The 17,820-nt window shown below is 48.6% G+C and overlaps 8 non-coding genes across 8 annotated transcripts; all 8 read right to left on the bottom strand.

The window, feature by feature from the left end:
* Nucleotides 1-470: 470 nt before the first annotated feature.
* Nucleotides 471-542, bottom strand: TRNAP-AGG (transfer RNA proline (anticodon AGG)). Its single transcript has one exon. It is a non-coding gene; the product is annotated as a tRNA-Pro (tRNA).
* A 3,510-nt stretch (nucleotides 543-4,052) lies between these two features.
* On the bottom strand, nucleotides 4,053-4,124 carry TRNAP-AGG (transfer RNA proline (anticodon AGG)). The gene has a single exon. It is a non-coding gene; the product is annotated as a tRNA-Pro (tRNA).
* Nucleotides 4,125-7,174: 3,050 nt separating this feature from the next.
* On the bottom strand, nucleotides 7,175-7,247 carry TRNAV-CAC (transfer RNA valine (anticodon CAC)). The gene has a single exon. It is a non-coding gene; the product is annotated as a tRNA-Val (tRNA).
* Nucleotides 7,248-10,327: 3,080 nt separating this feature from the next.
* Nucleotides 10,328-10,439, bottom strand: TRNAL-CAA (transfer RNA leucine (anticodon CAA)). The gene is made up of 2 exons: nucleotides 10,402-10,439; nucleotides 10,328-10,373 (listed from the first exon to the last, which is right to left on the bottom strand). It is a non-coding gene; the product is annotated as a tRNA-Leu (tRNA).
* A 307-nt stretch (nucleotides 10,440-10,746) lies between these two features.
* On the bottom strand, nucleotides 10,747-10,819 carry TRNAV-CAC (transfer RNA valine (anticodon CAC)). Its single transcript has one exon. It is a non-coding gene; the product is annotated as a tRNA-Val (tRNA).
* A 3,092-nt stretch (nucleotides 10,820-13,911) lies between these two features.
* Nucleotides 13,912-14,023, bottom strand: TRNAL-CAA (transfer RNA leucine (anticodon CAA)). The gene is made up of 2 exons: nucleotides 13,986-14,023; nucleotides 13,912-13,957 (listed from the first exon to the last, which is right to left on the bottom strand). It is a non-coding gene; the product is annotated as a tRNA-Leu (tRNA).
* A 307-nt stretch (nucleotides 14,024-14,330) lies between these two features.
* On the bottom strand, nucleotides 14,331-14,403 carry TRNAV-CAC (transfer RNA valine (anticodon CAC)). The gene has a single exon. It is a non-coding gene; the product is annotated as a tRNA-Val (tRNA).
* Nucleotides 14,404-14,791: 388 nt separating this feature from the next.
* TRNAP-AGG (transfer RNA proline (anticodon AGG)) lies at nucleotides 14,792-14,863 on the bottom strand. The gene has a single exon. It is a non-coding gene; the product is annotated as a tRNA-Pro (tRNA).
* Between the last annotated feature and the right edge of the window lie 2,957 nt (nucleotides 14,864-17,820).

The following is a 17,820-nucleotide window of genomic DNA, read 5'->3' as shown; positions in this document are numbered from 1 at the left end:
GCTTCCAAGTGTTTCTGCCCTGTCTTGAAACGGGGACCTTTCGCGTGTGAGGCGAACGTGATAACCACTACACTACACAAACAAGCTTGCTGGTTTGACTGAAGGAGCACAGTTCCCCTCATATGTTTGCACGATTTCCTCTATACTTTATCAGCAGTTGCTCGGAATGCGAGGGGTAAGTGTGAAAATTGCAGCGGTGTCAGCCAGCATGCATACACTCAGACGTCCTGAAAAATCCCACAGCTGCGGGCAGAGACAGACAAATATCTGATGCCTAAATGCAAGGAAGGAGAGCCTGTGAAATCATCACACAGGGCGCACTGAGAGCAAGCAGGAAGGAAGCCAAGGCATTGTAATCCATTTTTCGCCTGAGGCAAAAAATATGTTTTGCGCAACAATGCTTCGAGTGGAATGAGAAATGTTGAGGGGTTGTGTATTTTGAGCAGGATTTGATTGTTTTCCGCTAAAATGGGCTCGTCCGGGATTTGAACCCGGGACCTCTCGCACCCTAAGCAAGAATCATACCCCTAGACCAACGAGCCTGGGCACAGAAATGCAACGGCTCCGACCCTGCTCGGAGGTTTGGTGACAGAGAGTGGGAGACTACATCCCAAAGCAAGAAACTGCACATGGTGCTCTCTTCTGCAGTACGACTAGAGTCATTTGCATGGTCTTCATCGAACATGACATAAAAAGCCTCTATCCTTTAGACATTTTGGCCCAGATTTACAAGAAAATGACTAAGCGCGACGCTGTGCCAAATTTGCAAGCCCCTCGCGCCGTCATTTTCAAAATGCAGGGAAGCGCCGTATTTAGTAGAATACAGCACACCCCTGTGCTTCCCCCTGCGCCAGCTCTAAATTAGCTGCTGAGCGCCAATGCAGCCGTTCTTGCACCATGGTACAAGGATGACTGCGTTGAGGGGGAAATTGTTTTTGTGCAGGAAGGGACACCTTCCTGCCCAAAAAAAAAATCTTCAATGGTGATTTGCTCTTACTTCTATGTGTGCTGCAGAATGCATCACACATAGAAAGAGCAAAAACAAGGAGAAATGAAAACATTTCTCCTCAGTGCGCCACTCTAATGACACCCCTGGGATGGCGTTGGATTTTGGCGCTGACGCAGATTTACGCCAACTCCTAAATCTGGAGCAGCATCAAAATGCTATGGTGTTGCTGTGGCACACTCCCAACAACACCCATTGCACGCCCCTTCCAGGGAACGCGCTGCGTACTAAGGGGCCGTATTTACAAGGTGGTGTTAATCCACAAAAAGTGGCTGAACGCCATCTTGTAAATACCGCGCAGTGCATAGTGCCACCGGGGCGTCACTAAAAGTGATGCTCCGGTGGCGATAGGGCCTTGTAAGTCTGGCACTTTATTTGCTCAAGGTGTGTGTTCTTGGTGAGGGCAGGAAAGCTATTTTCGCTCTCGTACCTTCCTTCCTTGGCTGGCTTGAATGCTGTAGGCTCAGGCTTCATTGCAAAGGTCAAACAGTGAGCAACTGACTGCCGTAAGCTGGCGCAACTCCTCTTGGTGAGCTGTGACAGATGCCCCAGGAGCGTAGTACCTCACGATGGTGAGGGATAGACACAGTCTCTTTTACCTCAGCTTGCCTGTCAGGTAAGGCAGGAAATGCAAATACTGTGAAAAAGCCCAGCGACTCGAACCAGGGACCTTTCGCATGTGAGGTGTGCATGATAACCACTACACTACACAAACAGACACACTTGCCGGCTTGCTTCATGTGGCTATACATTGTACTGGAACCACCACACTATGGAAACAGACACACCTGCTTGCTCTATGTGGCTATGCATTGGACTGGGATGCAAGGATGAGGGCCAATGTTCATGACGCTCAAAGCTGAGCCTTCCGGAACACGATCTCTTCCCTTGGAAGAAAGGAACTGGGATCACTTTCATTCCAAGAGGTGATTTCAGAACTGGACCCGAAATTACCATGGAGAAGCACTGTGCATTTAATGTTCCTACGAGCACTGCTGCTCCAGCACAGAAAAGCAGTTGCAAAGAAATCTCGCATACCTTCATGATGCTGAACCGTCTCGACGCCAGTATAAAGCATGTATTGCATTGCAACATGACATCTTACAAGAGTGAAAAGCAGAAATACTCCTGTTTAAAACACAGACTGAACCTATAAAGGTAGGGGTTTGTCTGGGATTTGAACCGAGGTCCTCTCACACCCGAAGCGAGAATCATACCCCTATACCAACTAGACTGCCGCTGCATAGTCATTTGAAACATCTTCTGAAGCGTCTTTCAGAAAAGCAGGGCCATTTGGAGGCTCTCTCTCTCTAAGCGTGCCATAGCAATTGATGTTTTCTGTCAAGGATTTTTTGTTTGTCTCTAGCAAGGCAAGAGGTAGTCAAAATGCCCTGTGCCAGTGAGCTGAACTAGGGCACTGGTGTGAAAAGCAGACCCTTTCTGGTAGTTGTAACCCGCTGCAAGTCATGGACCCTTGCACCTTAGACTTCCCAACCAGAAGCACTGAAGGGCCTGCTAGCTCTTGAGCCAGAGGAGCATGCCTCTTGGATTCAAGCACACTTGCTCGATCAGCGCTCGATCAACCTCAATCAGGCGAGATTTATATTAGTGGCTCATAGGCCTGAAACACTCACCTGGGAGACGCAGGGTGGCTGATTTCCCGGAATGGCCCTTGATGGGGAAATCACCTCCTTTCCCCCGCCTCATTTCAGAATTGTGTGCTAGTCGCAAGACAGTGTTCAGGGGTTCATGGGTACTGCCTACTCCCAGCTGCCTCTCTGTCTTCTTCATGTAAATTGCAAGTCACGAGGAGGCACCATTGCCAATATGCTCCGCCCACCTAACCAAGAAACCTAGTTTGAGCTTGTCTGCCTGTGTTGTTGCAGGGGCAGTCTCTTCTTTGCCCAAAAGGTGGCAGGAGAGCCTCACTTCAAACGATAGAATCAACTGCTTAAGTAGAAACCAGCATGGTAGTTACTGTCATAAAGTGCAGCTCTAACAGAAGGTGTGCCTGAGACGCCCCTTCCAGTAATACACAGAATTTTGATTGAGGGCCCAGCCGATGGGTTGGTGGATTTCTCCTCACATGCCACAGCAGCTTCCAAAGATAGTGGTGTGAGGAGCTGGCTCTGCAAGCAGAGCAAGATTTAAGGGAAGAAAATACACCTGTCAGAAGTGGGATTTGAACCCACGCCTCCATGAAGAGACCAGAAGACTCAGCTTCACTGAAGATCAAGCTCTCTTGAGTCTGGCCCCTTAGACCACTCGGCCATCCTGACAGCCAAAACAGTGTGCAGGTCGGACTCTTCAGTCTGCACCTGTTGATTTTGCCGCTTGCAATGTTCCTATCAAAGTCACAGCTTTAAAGGCCCCACAATATAACATGGCCAAGAAAAAAAAAAAAAACAGAACAAGAAACAATGCACATGCACGACCACCGAGGGATGCAGATAACTTTTTAGCGTCCTGCAATAGTAAAGCACATTTTACACAGGTCACAAGTTTTTAAAGGTCATTTCCGTCTAACTGTGCATTGAGAGAGACTGAGGTTTTAGGGAGCAAAAACAAAAGCTGCTGCTTTCAAGTGTTTCTGCCCGGTCTCGAACCGGAGACCTTTCGCGTGTGAGGCGAACGTGATAACCACAACACTACAGAAACAAGCTTGCTGGTTTGACTGAAGGACCACAGTTCCCCTCATATGTTTGCACGATTTCCTCTATACTTTATCAGCAGTTGCTCGGAATGCGAGGGGTAAGTGTGAAAATTGCAGCGGTGTCAGCCAGCATGCATACACTCAGACGTCCTGAAAAATCCCACAGCTGCGGGCAGAGACAGACAAATATCTGATGCCTAAATGCCAGGAAAGAGAGCCTGTGAAATCATCACACAGGGCGCACTGAGAGCAAGCAGGAAGGAAGCCAAGGCATTGTAATCCATTTTTCGCCTGAGGCAAAAAATATGTATTGCGCAACAATGCTTCGAGTGGAATGAGAAATGTTGAGGGGTTGTGTACTTTGAGCAGGATTTGATTGTTTTCCGCTAAAATGGGCTCGTCCGGGATTTGAACCCGGGACCTCTCGCACCCTAAGCGAGAATCATACCCCTAGACCAACGAGCCTGGGCACAGAAGTGCAACGGCTCCGACCCTGCTCGGAGGTTTGGTGACAGAGAGTGGGAGACTACATCCCAAAGCAAGAAACTGCACATGGTGCTCTCTTCTGCAGTACGACTAGAGTCATTTGCATGGTCTTCATCGAACATGACATAAAAAGCCTCTATCCTTTAGACATTTTGGCCCAGATTTACAAGAAAATGACTAAGCGCGACGCTGTGCCAAATTTTCAAGCCCCACGCGCCGTCATTTTCAAAATGTAGGGAAGCGCCGTATTTAGTAGAATACAGCGCACCCCTGTGCTTCCCCCTGCACCAGCTCTAAATTAGCTGCTGAGCGCCAATGCAGCCGTTCTTGCACCATGGTACAAGGATGACTGCGTTGAGGGGGAAATTGTTTTTGTGCAGGAAGGGACACCTTCCTGCCCAAAAAAAAAATCTTCAATGGTGATTTGCTCTTACTTCTATGTGTGCTGCAGAATGCATCACACATAGAAAGAGCAAAAACAAGGAGAAATGAAAACATTTCTCCTCAGTGTGCCACTCTAACGACACCCCTGGGATGGCGTTGGATTTTGGCGCTGACGCAGATTTACGCCAACTCCTAAATCTGGAGCAGCATCAAAGTGCTATGGTGTTGCTGTGGCACACTCCCAACAACACCCATTGCACGCCCCTTCCAGGGAACGCGCTGCGTGCTAAGGGGCCGTATTTACAAGGTGGTGTTAAGCCACAAAAAGTGGCTGAACGCCATCTTGTAAATACCGCGCAGTGCATAGTGCCACCGGGGCGTCACTAAAAGTGATGCTCCCGTGGCGATAGGGCGTTGTAAGTCTGGCACTTTATTTGCTCAAGGTGTGTGTTCTTGGTGAGGGCAGGAAAGCTATTTTCGCTCTCGTACCTTCCTTCCTTGGCTGGCTTGAATGCTGTAGGCTCAGGCTTCATTGCAAAGGTCAAACAGTGAGCAACTGACTGCCGTAAGCTGGCGCAACTCCTCTTGGTGAGCTGTGACAGATGCCCCAGGAGCGTAGTACCTCACGATGGTGAGGGATAGACACAGTCTCTTTTATCTCAGCTTGCCTGTCAGGTGAGGCAGGAAATGCAAATACTGTGAAAAAGCCCAGCGACTCGAACCAGGGACCTTTCGCATGTGAGGTGTGCATGATAACCACTACACTACACAAACAGACACACTTGCCGGCTTGCTTCATGTGGCTATACATTGTACTGGAACCACCACACTATGGAAACAGACACACCTGCTTGCTCTATGTGGCTATGCATTGGACTGGGATGCAAGGATGAGGGCCAATGTTCATGACGCTCAAAGCTGAGCCTTCCGGAACACGATCTCTTCCCTTGGAAGAAAGGAACTGGGATCACTTTCATTCCAAGAGGTGATTTCAGAACTGGACCCGAAATTACCATGGAGAAGCACTGTGCATTTAATGTTCCTACGAGCACTGCTGCTCCAGCACAGAAAAGCAGTTGCAAAGAAATCTTGCATACCTTCATGATGCTGAACCGTCTCGACGCCAGTATAAAGCATGTATTGCATTGCAACATGACATCTTACAAGAGTGAAAAGCAGAAATACTCCTGTTTAAAACACAGACTGAACCTATAAAGGTAGGGGTTTGTCTGGGATTTGAACCAAGGTCCTCTCACACCCGAAGCGAGAATCATACCCCTATACCAACTAGACTGCCGCTGCATAGTCATTTGAAACATCTTCTGAAGCGTCTTTCAGAAAAGCAGGGCCATTTGGAGGCTCTCTCTCTCTAAGCGTGCCATAGCAATTGATGTTTTCTGTCAAGGATTTTTTGTTTGTCTCTAGCAAGGCAAGAGGTAGTCAAAATGCCCTGTGCCAGTGAGCTGAACTAGGGCACTGATGTGAAAAGCAGACCCTTTCTGGTAGTTGTAACCCGCTGCAAGTCATGGACCCTTGCACCTTAGACTTCCCAACCAGAAGCACTGAAGGGCCTGCTAGCTCTTGAGCCAGAGGAGCATGCCTCTTGGATTCAAGCACACTTGCTCGATCAGCGCTCGATCAGCGCTCGATCAGGCGAGATTTATATTAGTGGCTCATAGGCCTGAAACACTCACCTGGGTACGCAGGGTGGCTGATTTCCCGGAATGGCCCTTGATGGGGAAATCACCTCCTTTCCCCCGCCTCATTTCAGAATTGTGTGCTAGTCGCAAGACAGTGTTCAGGGGTTCATGGGTACTGCCTACTCCCAGCTGCCTCTCTGTCTTCTTCATGTAAATTGCAAGTCACGAGGAGGCACCATTGCCAATATGCTCCGCCCACCTTACCAAGAAACCTAGTTTGAGCTTGTCTGCCTGTGTTGTTGCAGGGGCAGTGTCTTCTTTGCCCAAAAGGTGGCAGGAGAGCCTCACTTCAAACAATAGAATCAACTGCTTAAGTAGAAACCAGCATGGTAGTTACTGTCATAAAGTGCAGCTCTAACAGAAGGTGTGCCTGAGACGCCCCTTCCAGTAATACACAGAATTTTGATTGAGGGCCCAGCCGATGGGTTGGTGGATTTCTCCTCACATGCCACAGCAGCTTCCAAAGATAGTGGTGTGAGGAGCTGGCTCTGCAAGCAGAGCAAGATTTAAGGGAAGAAAATAAACCTGTCAGAAGTGGGATTTGAACCCACGCCTCCATGAAGAGACCAGAAGGCTCAGCTTCACTGAAGATCAAGCTCTCTTGAGTCTGGCGCCTTAGACCACTCGGCAATCCTGACAGCCAAAACAGTGTGCAGGTCGGACTCGTCAGTCTGCACTTGTTGATTTTGCCGCTTGCAATGTTCCTATCAAAGTCACAGCTTTAAAGGCCCCACAATATAACATGGCCAACAAAAAAAAAAAAAAACAGAACAAGAAACAATGCAAATGCACGACCACCGAGGGATGCAGATAACTTTTTAGCGTCCTGCAATAGTAAAGCACGTTTTACACAGGTCACAAGTTTTTAAAGGTCAATTCTGTCTAAGTGTGCATTGAGAGAGACTGAGGTTTTAGGGAGCAAACACAAAAGCTGCTGCTTCCAAGTGTTTCTGCCCGGTCTCGAACCGGGGACCTTTCGCGTGTGAGGCGAACGTGATAACCACTACCCTACAGAAACAAGCTTGCTGGTTTGACTGAAGGAGCACAGTTCCCCTCATATGTTTGCACGATTTCCTCTATACTTTATCAGCAGTTGCTCGGAATGCGAGGGGTAAGTGTGAAAATTGCAGCGGTGTCAGCCAGCATGCATACACTCAGACGTCCTGAAAAATCCCACAGCTGTGGGCAGAGTCAGACAAATATCTGATGCCTAAATTCCAGGAAGGAGAGCCTGTGATATCATCACACATGGCGAACTGAGAGCAAGCAGGAAGGAAGCCAAGGCATTGTAATCCATTTTTCGCCTGGGGCAAAAAATATGTTTTGCGCAACAATGCTTCGAGTGGAATGAGAAATGTTGAGGGGTTGTGTATTTTGAGCAGGATTTGATTGTTTTCCGCTAAAATGGGCTCGTCCGGGATTTGAACCCGGGACCTCTCGCACCCTAAGGGAGAATCATACCCCTAGACCAACGAGCCTGGGCACAGAAATGCAACGGCTCCGACCCTGCTCGGAGGTTTGGTGACAGAGAGTGGGAGACTACATCCCAAAGCAAGAAACTGCACATGGTGCTCTCTTCAGCAGTACGACTAGAGTCATTTGCCTGGTCTTGATCGAACATGACATAAAAAGCCTCTATCCTTTAGACATTTTGGCCCAGATTTACAAGAAAATGACTAAGCGCGACGCTGTGCCAAATTTGCAAGCCCCACGCGCCGTCATTTTCAAAATGCAGGGAAGCGCCGTATTTAGTAGAATACAGCGCACCCCTGTGCTTCCCCCTGCGCCAGCTCTAAATTAGCTGCTGAGCGCCAATGCAGCCGTTCTTGCACCATGGTACAAGGATGACTGCGTTGAGGGGAAATTGTTTTTGTGCAGGAAGGGACACCTTCCTGCCCAAAAAAGAAATCTTCAATGGTGATTTGCTCTTACTTCTATGTGTGCTGCAGAATGCATCACACATAGAAAGAGCAAAAACAAGGAGAAATGAAAACATTTCTCCTCAGTGCGCCACTCTAACGACACCCCTGGGATGGCGTTGGATTTTGGCGCTGACGCAGATTTACGCCAACTCCTAAATATGGAGCAGCATCAAAATGCTATGGTGTTGCTGTGGCACACTCCCAACAACACCCATTGCACGCCCCTTCCAGGGAACGCGCTGCGTGCTAAGGGGCCGTATTTACAAGGTGGTGTTAAGCCACAAAAAGTGGCTGAACGCCATCTTGTAAATACCGCGCAGTGCATAGTGCCACCGGGGCGTCACTAAAAGTGATGCTCCGGTGGCGATAGGGCCTTGTAAGTCTGGCACTTTATTTGCTCAAGGTGTGTGTTCTTGGTGAGGGCAGGAAAGCTATTTTCGCTCTCGTACCTTCCTTCCTTGGCTGGCTTAAATGCTGTAGGCTCAGGCTTCATTGCAAAGGTCAAACAGTGAGCAACTGACTGCCGTAAGCTGGCGCAACTCCTCTTGGTGAGCTGTGACAGATGCCCCAGGAGCGTAGTACCTCACGATGGTGAGGGATAGACACAGTCTCTTTTATCTCAGCTTGCCTGTCAGGTGAGGCAGGAAATGCAAGTACTGTGAAAAAGCCCAGCGACTCGAACCAGGGACCTTTCGCATGTGAGGTGCGCATGATAACCACTACACTACACAAACAGACACACTTGCCGGCTTGCTTCATGTGGCTATGCATTGTACTGGAACCACCACACTATGGAAACAGACACACCTGCTTGCTTTATGTGGCTATGCATTGGACTGGGATGCAAGGATGAGGGCCAATGTTCATGACGCTCAAAGCTGAGCCTTCCGGAACACGATCTCTTCCCTTGGAAGAAAGGAACTGGGATCACTTTCATTCCAAGAGGTGATTTCAGAACTGGACCCGAAATTACCATGGAGAAGCACTGTGCATTTAATGTTCCTACGAGCACTGCTGCTCCAGCACAGAAAAGCACTTGCAAAGAAATCTCGCATACCTTCATGATGCTAAACCGTCTCGACGCCAGTATAAAGCATGTATCGCATTGCAACATGACATCTTACAAGAGTGAAAAGCAGAAATACTCCTGTTTAAAACACAGACTGAACCTATAAAGGTAGGGGTTTGTCTGGGATTTGAACCGAGGTTCTCTCACACCCGAAGCGAGAATCATACCCCTATACCAACTAGACTGCCGCTGCATAGTCATTTGAAACATCTTCTGAAGCGTCTTTCAGAAAAGCAGGGCCATTTGGAGGCTCTCTCTCTCTAAGCGTGCCATAGCAATTGATGTTTTCTGTCAAGGATTTTTTGTTTGTCTCTAGCAAGGCAAGAGGTAGTCAAAATGCCCTGTGCCAGTGAGCTGAACTAGGGCACTGATGTGAAAAGCAGACCCTTTCTGGTAGCTGTAACCCGCTGCAAGTCATGGACCCTTGCACCTTAGACTTCCCAACCAGAAGCACTGAAGGGCCTGCTAGCTCTTAAGCCAGAGGAGCATGCCTCTTGGATTCAAGCACACTTGCTCGATCAGCGCTCGATCAGGCGAGATTTATATTAGTGGCTCATAGGCCTGAAACTCTCACCTGGGAGACGCAGGGTGGCTGATTTCCCGGAATGGCCCTTGATGGGGAAATCACCTCCTTTTCCCCGCCTCATTTCAGAATTGTGTGCTAGTCGCAAGACAGTGTTCAGGGGTTCATGGGTACTGCCTACTCCCAGCTGCCTCTCTGTCTTCTTCATGTAAATTGCAAGTCACGAGGAGGCACCATTGCCAATATGCTCCGCCCACCTTACCAAGAAACCTAGTTTGAGCTTGTCTGCCTGTGTTGTTGCAGGGGCAGTGTCTTCTTTGCCCAAAAGGTGGCAGGAGAGCCTCACTTCAAACGATAGAATCAACTGCTTAAGTAGAAACCAGCATGGTAGTTACTGTCATAAAGTGCAGCTCTAACAGAAGGTGTGCCTGAGACACCCCTTCCAGTAATACACAGAATTTTGATTGAGGGCCCAGCCGATGGGTTGGTGGATTTCTCCTCACATGCCACAGCAGCTTCCAAAGATAGTGGTGTGAGGAGCTGGCTCTGCAAGCAGAGCAAGATTTAAGGGAAGAAAATACACCTGTCAGAAGTGGGATTTGAACCCACGCCTCCATGAAGAGACCAGAAGGCTCAGCTTCACTGAAGATCAAGCTCTCTTGAGTCTGGCGCCTTAGACCACTCGGCCATCCTGACAGCCAAAACAGTGTGCAGGTCGGACTCTTCAGTCTGCACTTGTTGATTTTGCCGCTTGCAATGTTCCTATCAAAGTCACAGCTTTAAAGGCCCCACAATATAACATGGCCAAGAAAAAAAAAAAAAAAAAGAACAAGAAACAATGCACATGCACGACCACCGAGGGATGCAGATAACTTTTTAGCATCCTGCAATAGTAAAGCACGTTTTACACAGGTCACAAGTTTTTAAAGGTCATTTCTGTCTAAGTGTGCATTGAGAGAGACTGAGGTTTTAGGGAGCAAACACAAAAGCTGCTGCTTCCAAGTGTTTCTGCCCGGTCTCGAACCGGGGACCTTTCGCATGTGAGGCGAACGTGATAACCACTACACTACAGAAACAAGCTTGCTGGTTTGACTGAAGGAGCACAGTTCCCCTCATATGTTTGCACGATTTCCTCTATACTTTATCAGCAGTTGCTCGGAATTCGAGGGGTAAGTGTGAAAATTGCAGCGGTGTCAGCCAGCATGCATACACTCAGACGTCCTGAAAAATCCCACAGCTGCGGGCAGAGACAGACAAATATCTGATGCCTAAATGCCAGGAAGGAGAGCCTGTGAAATCATCACACAGGGCGCACTGAGAGCAAGCAGGAAGGAAGCCAAGGCATTGTAATCCATTTTTCGCCTGAGGCAAAAAATATGTTTTGCGCAACAATGCTTCGAGTGGAATGAGAAATGTTGAGCGGTTGTGTATTTTGAGCAGGATTTGATTGTTTTCCGCTAAAATGGGCTCGTCCGGGATTTGAACCCGGGACCTGTCGCACCCTAAGCGAGAATCATACCCCTAGACCAACGAGCCTGGGCACAGAAATGCAACGGCTCCGACCCTGCTCGGAGGTTTGGTGACAGAGAGTGGGAGACTACATCCCAAAGCAAGAAACTGCACATGGTGCTCTCTTCTGCAGTACGACTAGAGTCATTTTCATGGTCTTCATCGAACATGACATAAAAAGCCTCTATCCTTTAGACATTTTGGCCCAGATTTACAAGAAAATGACTAAGCGCGACGCTGTGCCAAATTTGCAAGCCCCACGCGCCGTCATTTTCAAAATGCAGGGAAGCGCCGTATTTAGTAGAATACAGCGCACCCCTGTGCTTCCCCCTGCGCCAGCTCTAAATTAGCTGCTGAGCGCCAATGCAGCCGTTCTTGCACCATGGTACAAGGATGACTGCGTTGAGGGGGAAATTGTTTTTGTGCAGGAAGAGACACCTTCCTGCCCAAAAAAAAAATCTTCAATGGTGATTTGCTCTTACTTCTATGTGTGCTGCAGAATGCATCACACATAGAAAGAGCAAAAACAAGGAGAAATGAAAACATTTCTCCTCAGTGCGCCACTCTAACGACACCCCTGGGATGGCGTTGGATTTTGGCGCTGACGCAGATTTACGCCAACTCCTAAATCTGGAGCAGCATCAAAATGCTATGGTGTTGCTGTGGCACACTCCCAACAACACCCATTGCACGCCCCATCCAGGGAACGCGCTGCGTGCTAAGGGGCCGTATTTACAAGGTGGTGTTAAGCCACAAAAAGTGGCTGAACGCCATCTTGTAAATACCGCGCAGTGCATAGTGCCACCGGGGCGTCACTAAAAGTGATGCTCCGGTGGCGATAGGGCCTTGTAAGTCTGGCACTTTATTTGCTCAAGGTGTGTGTTCTTGGTGAGGGCAGGAAAGCTATTTTCGCTTTCGTACCTTGCTTCCTTGGCTGGCTTGAATGCTGTAGGCTCAGGCTTCATTGCAAAGGTCAAACAGTGAGCAACTGACTGCCGTAAGCTGGCGCAACTCCTCTTGGTGAGCTGTGATAGATGCCCCAGGAGCGTAGTACCTCACGATGGTGAGGGATAGACACAGTCTCTTTTATCTCAGCTTGCCTGTCAGGTGAGGCAGGAAATGCAAATACTGTGAAAAAGCCCAGCGACTCGAACCAGGGACCTGTCGCATGTGAGGTGCGCATGATAACCACTACACTACACAAACAGACACACTTGCCGGCTTGCTTCATGTAGCTATGCATTGTACTGGAACCACCACACTATGGAAACAGACACACCTGCTTGCTTTATGTGGCTATGCATTGGACTGGGATGCAAGGATGAGGGCCAATGTTCATGACGCTCAAAGCTGAGCCTTCCGGAACACGATCTCTTCCCTTGGAAGAAAGGAACTGGGATCACTTTCATTCCAAGAGGTGATTTCAGAACTGGACCCGAAATTACCATGGAGAAGCACTGTGCATTTAATGTTCCTACGAGCACTGCTGCTCCAGCACAGAAAAGCAGTTGCAAAGAAATCTCGCATACCTTCATGATGCTGAACCGTCTCGACGCCAGTATAAAGCATGTATTGCATTGCAACATGACATCTTACAAGAGTGAAAAGCAGAAATACTCCTGTTTAAAACACAGACTGAACCTATAAAGGTAGGGGTTTGTCTGGGATTTGAACCGAGGTCCTCTCACACCCGAAGCGAGAATCATACCCCTATACCAACTAGACTGCCGCTGCACAGTCATTTGAAACATCTTCTGAAGCGTCTTTCAGAAAAGCAGGGCCATTTGGAGGCTCTCTCTCTCTAAGCGTGCCATAGCAATTTATGTTTTCTGTCAAGGATTTTTTGTTTGTCTCTAGCAAGGCAAGAGGTAGTCAAAATGCCCTGTGCCACTGAGCTGAACTAGGACACTGTTGTGAAAAGCAGACCCTTTCTGGTAGTTGTAACCCGCTGCAAGTCATGGACCCTTGCACCTTAGACTTCCCAACCAGAAGCACTGAAGGGCCTGCTAGCTCTTGCGCCAGAGGAGCATGCCTCTTGGATTCAAGCACACTTGCTCAATCAGCGCTCAATCAGCGCTCGATCAGGCAAGATTTATATTAGTGGCTCATAGGCCTGAAACACTCACCTGGGAGACGCAGGGTGGCTGATTTCCCAGAATGGCCCTTGATGGGGAAATCACCTCCTTTCCCCCGCCTCATTTCAGAATTGTGTGCTAGTCGCAAGACAGTGTTCAGGGGTTCATGGGTACTGCCTACTCCCAGCTGCCTCTCTGTCTTCTTCATGTAAATTGCAAGTCACGAGGAGGCACCATTGCCAATATGCTCCGCCCACTTAACCAAGAAACCTAGTTTGAGCTTGTCTGCCTGTGTTGTTGCAGGGGCAGTGTCTTCTTTGCCCAAAAGGTGGCAGGAGAGCCTCACTTCAAACTATAGAATCAACTGCTTAAGTAGAAACCAGCATGGTAGTTACTGTCATAAAGTGCAGCTCTAACAGAAGGTGTGCCTGAGACGCCCCTTCCAGTAATACACAGAATTTTGATTGAGGGCCCAGCCGATGGGTTGGTGGATTTCTCCTCACATGCCACAGCAGCTTCCAAAGATAGTGGTGTGAGGAGCTGGCTCTGCAAGCAGAGCAAGATTTAAGGGAAGAAAATACACCTGTCAGAAGTGGGATTTGAACCCACGCCTCCATGAAGAGACCAGAAGGCTCAACTTCACTGAAGATCAAGCTCTCTTGAGTCTGGCGCCTTAGACCACTCGGCCATCCTGACAGCCAAAACAGTGTGCAGGTCGGACTCTTCAGTCTGCACTTGTTGATTTTGCCGCTTGCAATGTTCCTATCAAAGTCACAGCTTTAAAGGCCCCACAATATAACATGGCCAAGAAAAAAAAAAAAAAACAGAACAAGAAACAATGCACATGCACGACCACCGAGGGATGCAGATAACTTTTTAGCGTCCTGCAATAGTAAAGCACGTTTTACACAGGTCACAAGTTTTTAAAGGTCATTTCTGTCTAAGTGTGCATTGAGAGAGACTGAGGTTTTAGGGAGCAAACACAAAAGCTGCTGATGCCAAGTGTTTCTGCCCGGTCTCAAACCGGGGACTTTTCGCGTGTGAGGCGAACGTGATAACCACTACACTACAGAAACAAGCTTGCTGATTTGACTGAAGGAGCACAGTTCCCCTCATATGTTTGCACGATTTCCTCTATACTTTATCAGCAGTTGCTCGGAATGCGAGGGGTAAGTGTGAAAATTGCAGCAGTGTCGGCCAGCATGCATACAATCAGACGTCCTGAAAAATCCCACAGCTGCGTGCAGAGACAGACAAATATCTGATGCCTAAATGCCAGGAAGGAGAGCCTGTGAAATCATCACACAGGGCGCACTGAGAGCAAGCAGGAAGGAAGCCAAGGCATTGTAATCCATTTTTCGCCTGAGGCAAAAAATATGTTTTGCGCAACAATGCTTCGAGTGGAATGAGAAATGTTGAGGGGTTGTGTATTTTGAGCAGGATTTGATTGTTTTCCGCTAAAATGGGCTCGTCCGGGATTTGAACCCGGGACCTCTCGCACCCTAAGCGAGAATCATACCCCTAGACCAACGAGCCTGGGCACAGAAATGCAATGGCTCCGACCCTGCTCGGAGGGTTGGTGACAGAGAGTGGGAGACTACATCCCAAAGCAAGAAACTGCACATGGTGCTCTCTTCTGCAGTACGACTAGAGTCATTTGCATGGTCTTCATCGAACATGACATAAAAAGCCTCTATCCTTTAGACATTTTGGCCCAGATTTACAAGAAAATCACTAAGCGCGACGCTGTGCCAAATTTGCAAGCCCCACGCGCCGTCATTTTCAAAATGCAGGAAAGCGCCGTATTTAGTAGAATACAGCGCACCCCTGTGCTTCCCCCTGCGCCAGCTCTAAATTAGCTGCTGAGCGCCAACGCAGCCGTTCTTGCACCATGGTACAAGGATGACTGCGTTGAGGGGGAAATAGTTTTTGTGCAGGAAGGGACACCTTCCTGCCCAAAAAAAAAATCTTCAATGGTGATTTGCTCTTACTTCTATGTGTGCTGCAGAATGCATCACACATAGAAAGAGCAAAAACAAGGAGAAATGAAAACATTTCTCCTCAGTGCGCCACTCTAACGACACCCCTGGGATGGCGTTGGATTTTGGCGCTGACGCAGATTTACGCCAACTCCTAAATCTGGAGCAGCATCAAAATGCTATGGTGTTGCTGTGGCACACTCCCAGCAACACCCATTGCACGCCCCTTCCAGGGAACGCGCTGCGTGCTAAGGGGCCGTATTTACAAGGTGGTGTTAAGCCACAAAAAGTGGCTGAACGCCATCTTGTAAATACCGCGCAGTGCATAGTGCCACCGGGGCGTCACTAAAAGTGATGCTCCGGTGGCGATAGGGCCTTGTAAGTCTGGCACTTTATTTGCTCAAGGTGTGTGTTCTTGGTGAGGGCAGTAAAGCTATTTTCGCTCTCGTACCTTCCTTCCTTGGCTGGCTTGAATGCTGTAGGCTCAGGCTACATTGCAAAGGTCAAACAGTGAGCAACTGACTGCCGTAAGCTGGCGCAACTCCTCTTGGTGAGCTGTGACAGATGCCCCAGGAGCGTAGTACCTCACGATGGTGAGGGATAGACACAGTCTCTTTTATCTCAGCTTGCCTGTCAGGTGAGGCAGGAAATGCAAATACTGTGAAAAAGCCCAGTGACTCGAACCAGGAACCTTTCGCATGTGAGGTGCGCATGATAACCACTACACTACACAAGCAGACACACTTGCCGGCTTGCTTCATGTGGCTATGCATTGTACTGGAACCACCACACTATGGAAACAGACACACCTGCTTGCTTTATGTGGCTATGCATTGGACTGGGATGCAAGGATGAGGGCCAATGTTCATGACGCTCAAAGCTGAGCCTTCCGGAACACGATCTCTTCCCTTGGAAGAAAGGAACTGGGATCACTTTCATTCCAAGAGGTGATTTCAGAACTGGACCCGAAATTACCATGGAGAAGCACTGTGCATTTAATGTTCCTACGAGCACTGCTGCTCCAGCACAAAAAAGCAGTTGCAAAGAAATCTCGCATACCTTCATGATGCTGAACCGTCTCGACGCCAGTATAAAGCATGTATTGCATTGCAACATGACATCTTACAAGAGTGAAAAGCAGAAACACTCCTGTTTAAAACACAGACTGAACCTATAAAGGTAGGGGTTTGTCTGGGATTTGAACCGAGGTCCTCTCACACCCGAAGCGAGAATCATACCCCTATACCAACTAGACTGCCGCTGCATAGTCATTTGAAACATCTTCTGAAGCGTCTTTCAGAAAAGCAGGGCCATTTGGAGGCTCTCTCTCTCTAAGCGTGCCATAGCAATTGATGTTTTCTGTCAAGGATTTTTTGTTTGTCTCTAGCAAGGCAAGAGGTAGTCAAAATGCCCTGTGCCAGTGAGCTGAACTAGGGGACTGATGTGAAAAGCAGACCCTTTCTGGTAGTTGTAACCCGCTGCTAGTCATGGACCCTTGCACCTTAGACTTTCCAACCAGAAGCACTGAAGGGCCTGCTAGCTCTTGAGCCAGAGGAGCATGCCTCTTGGATTCAAGCACACTTGCTCGATCAGCGCTCGATTAGGCTCGATCAGGCGAGATTTATATTAGTGGCTCATAGGCCTGAAACACTCACCTGGGAGACGCAGGGTGGCTGATTTCCCGGAATGGCCCTTGATGGGGAAATCACCTCCTTTCCCCCGCCTCATTTCAGAATTGTGTGCTAGTCGCAAGACAGTGTTCAGGGGTTCATGGGTACTGCCTACTCCCAGCTGCCTCTCTGTCTTCTTCATGTAAATTGCAAGTCACGAGGAGGCACCATTGCCAATATGCTCCGCCCACCTAACCAAGAAACCTACTTTGAGCTTGTCTGCCTGTGTTGTTGCAGGGGCAGAGTCTTCTTTGCCCAAAAGGTGGCAGGAGAGCCTCACTTCAAACGATAGAATCAACTGCTTAAGTTGAAACCAGCATGGTAGTTACTGTCATAAAGTGCAGCTCTAACAGAAGGTGTGCCTGAGACGCCCCTTCCAGTAATACACAGAATTTTGATTGAGGGCCCAGCCGATGGATTGGTGGATTTCTCCTCACATGCCACAGCAGCTTCCAAAGATAGTGGTGTGAGGAGCTGACTCTGCAAGCAGAGCAAGATTTAAGGGAAGAAAATACACCTGTCAGAAGTGAGATTTGAACCCACGCCTCCATGAAGAGACCAGAAGGCTCAGCTTCACTGAAGATAAAGCTCTCTTGAGTCTGGCGCCTTAGACCACTCGGCCATCCTGACTGCCAAAACAGTGTGCTGGTCGGACTCTTCAGTCTGCACTTGTTGATTTTGCCGCTTGCAATGTTCCTATCAAAGTCACAGCTTTAAAGGCCCCACAATATAACATGGCCAAGAAAAAAAAAAAAAAACAGAACAAGAAACAATGCACATGCACGACCACCGAGGGGAGGGATGCAGATAACTTTTTAGCGTCCTGCAATAGTAAAGCACGTTT

Source organism: Pleurodeles waltl, unplaced genomic scaffold (genome assembly GCF_031143425.1).
Source record: "Pleurodeles waltl isolate 20211129_DDA unplaced genomic scaffold, aPleWal1.hap1.20221129 scaffold_91, whole genome shotgun sequence".
Lineage (NCBI taxonomy): Eukaryota > Metazoa > Chordata > Amphibia > Caudata > Salamandridae > Pleurodeles > Pleurodeles waltl.
This window is presented reverse-complemented; position numbering and strand designations above follow the sequence as displayed.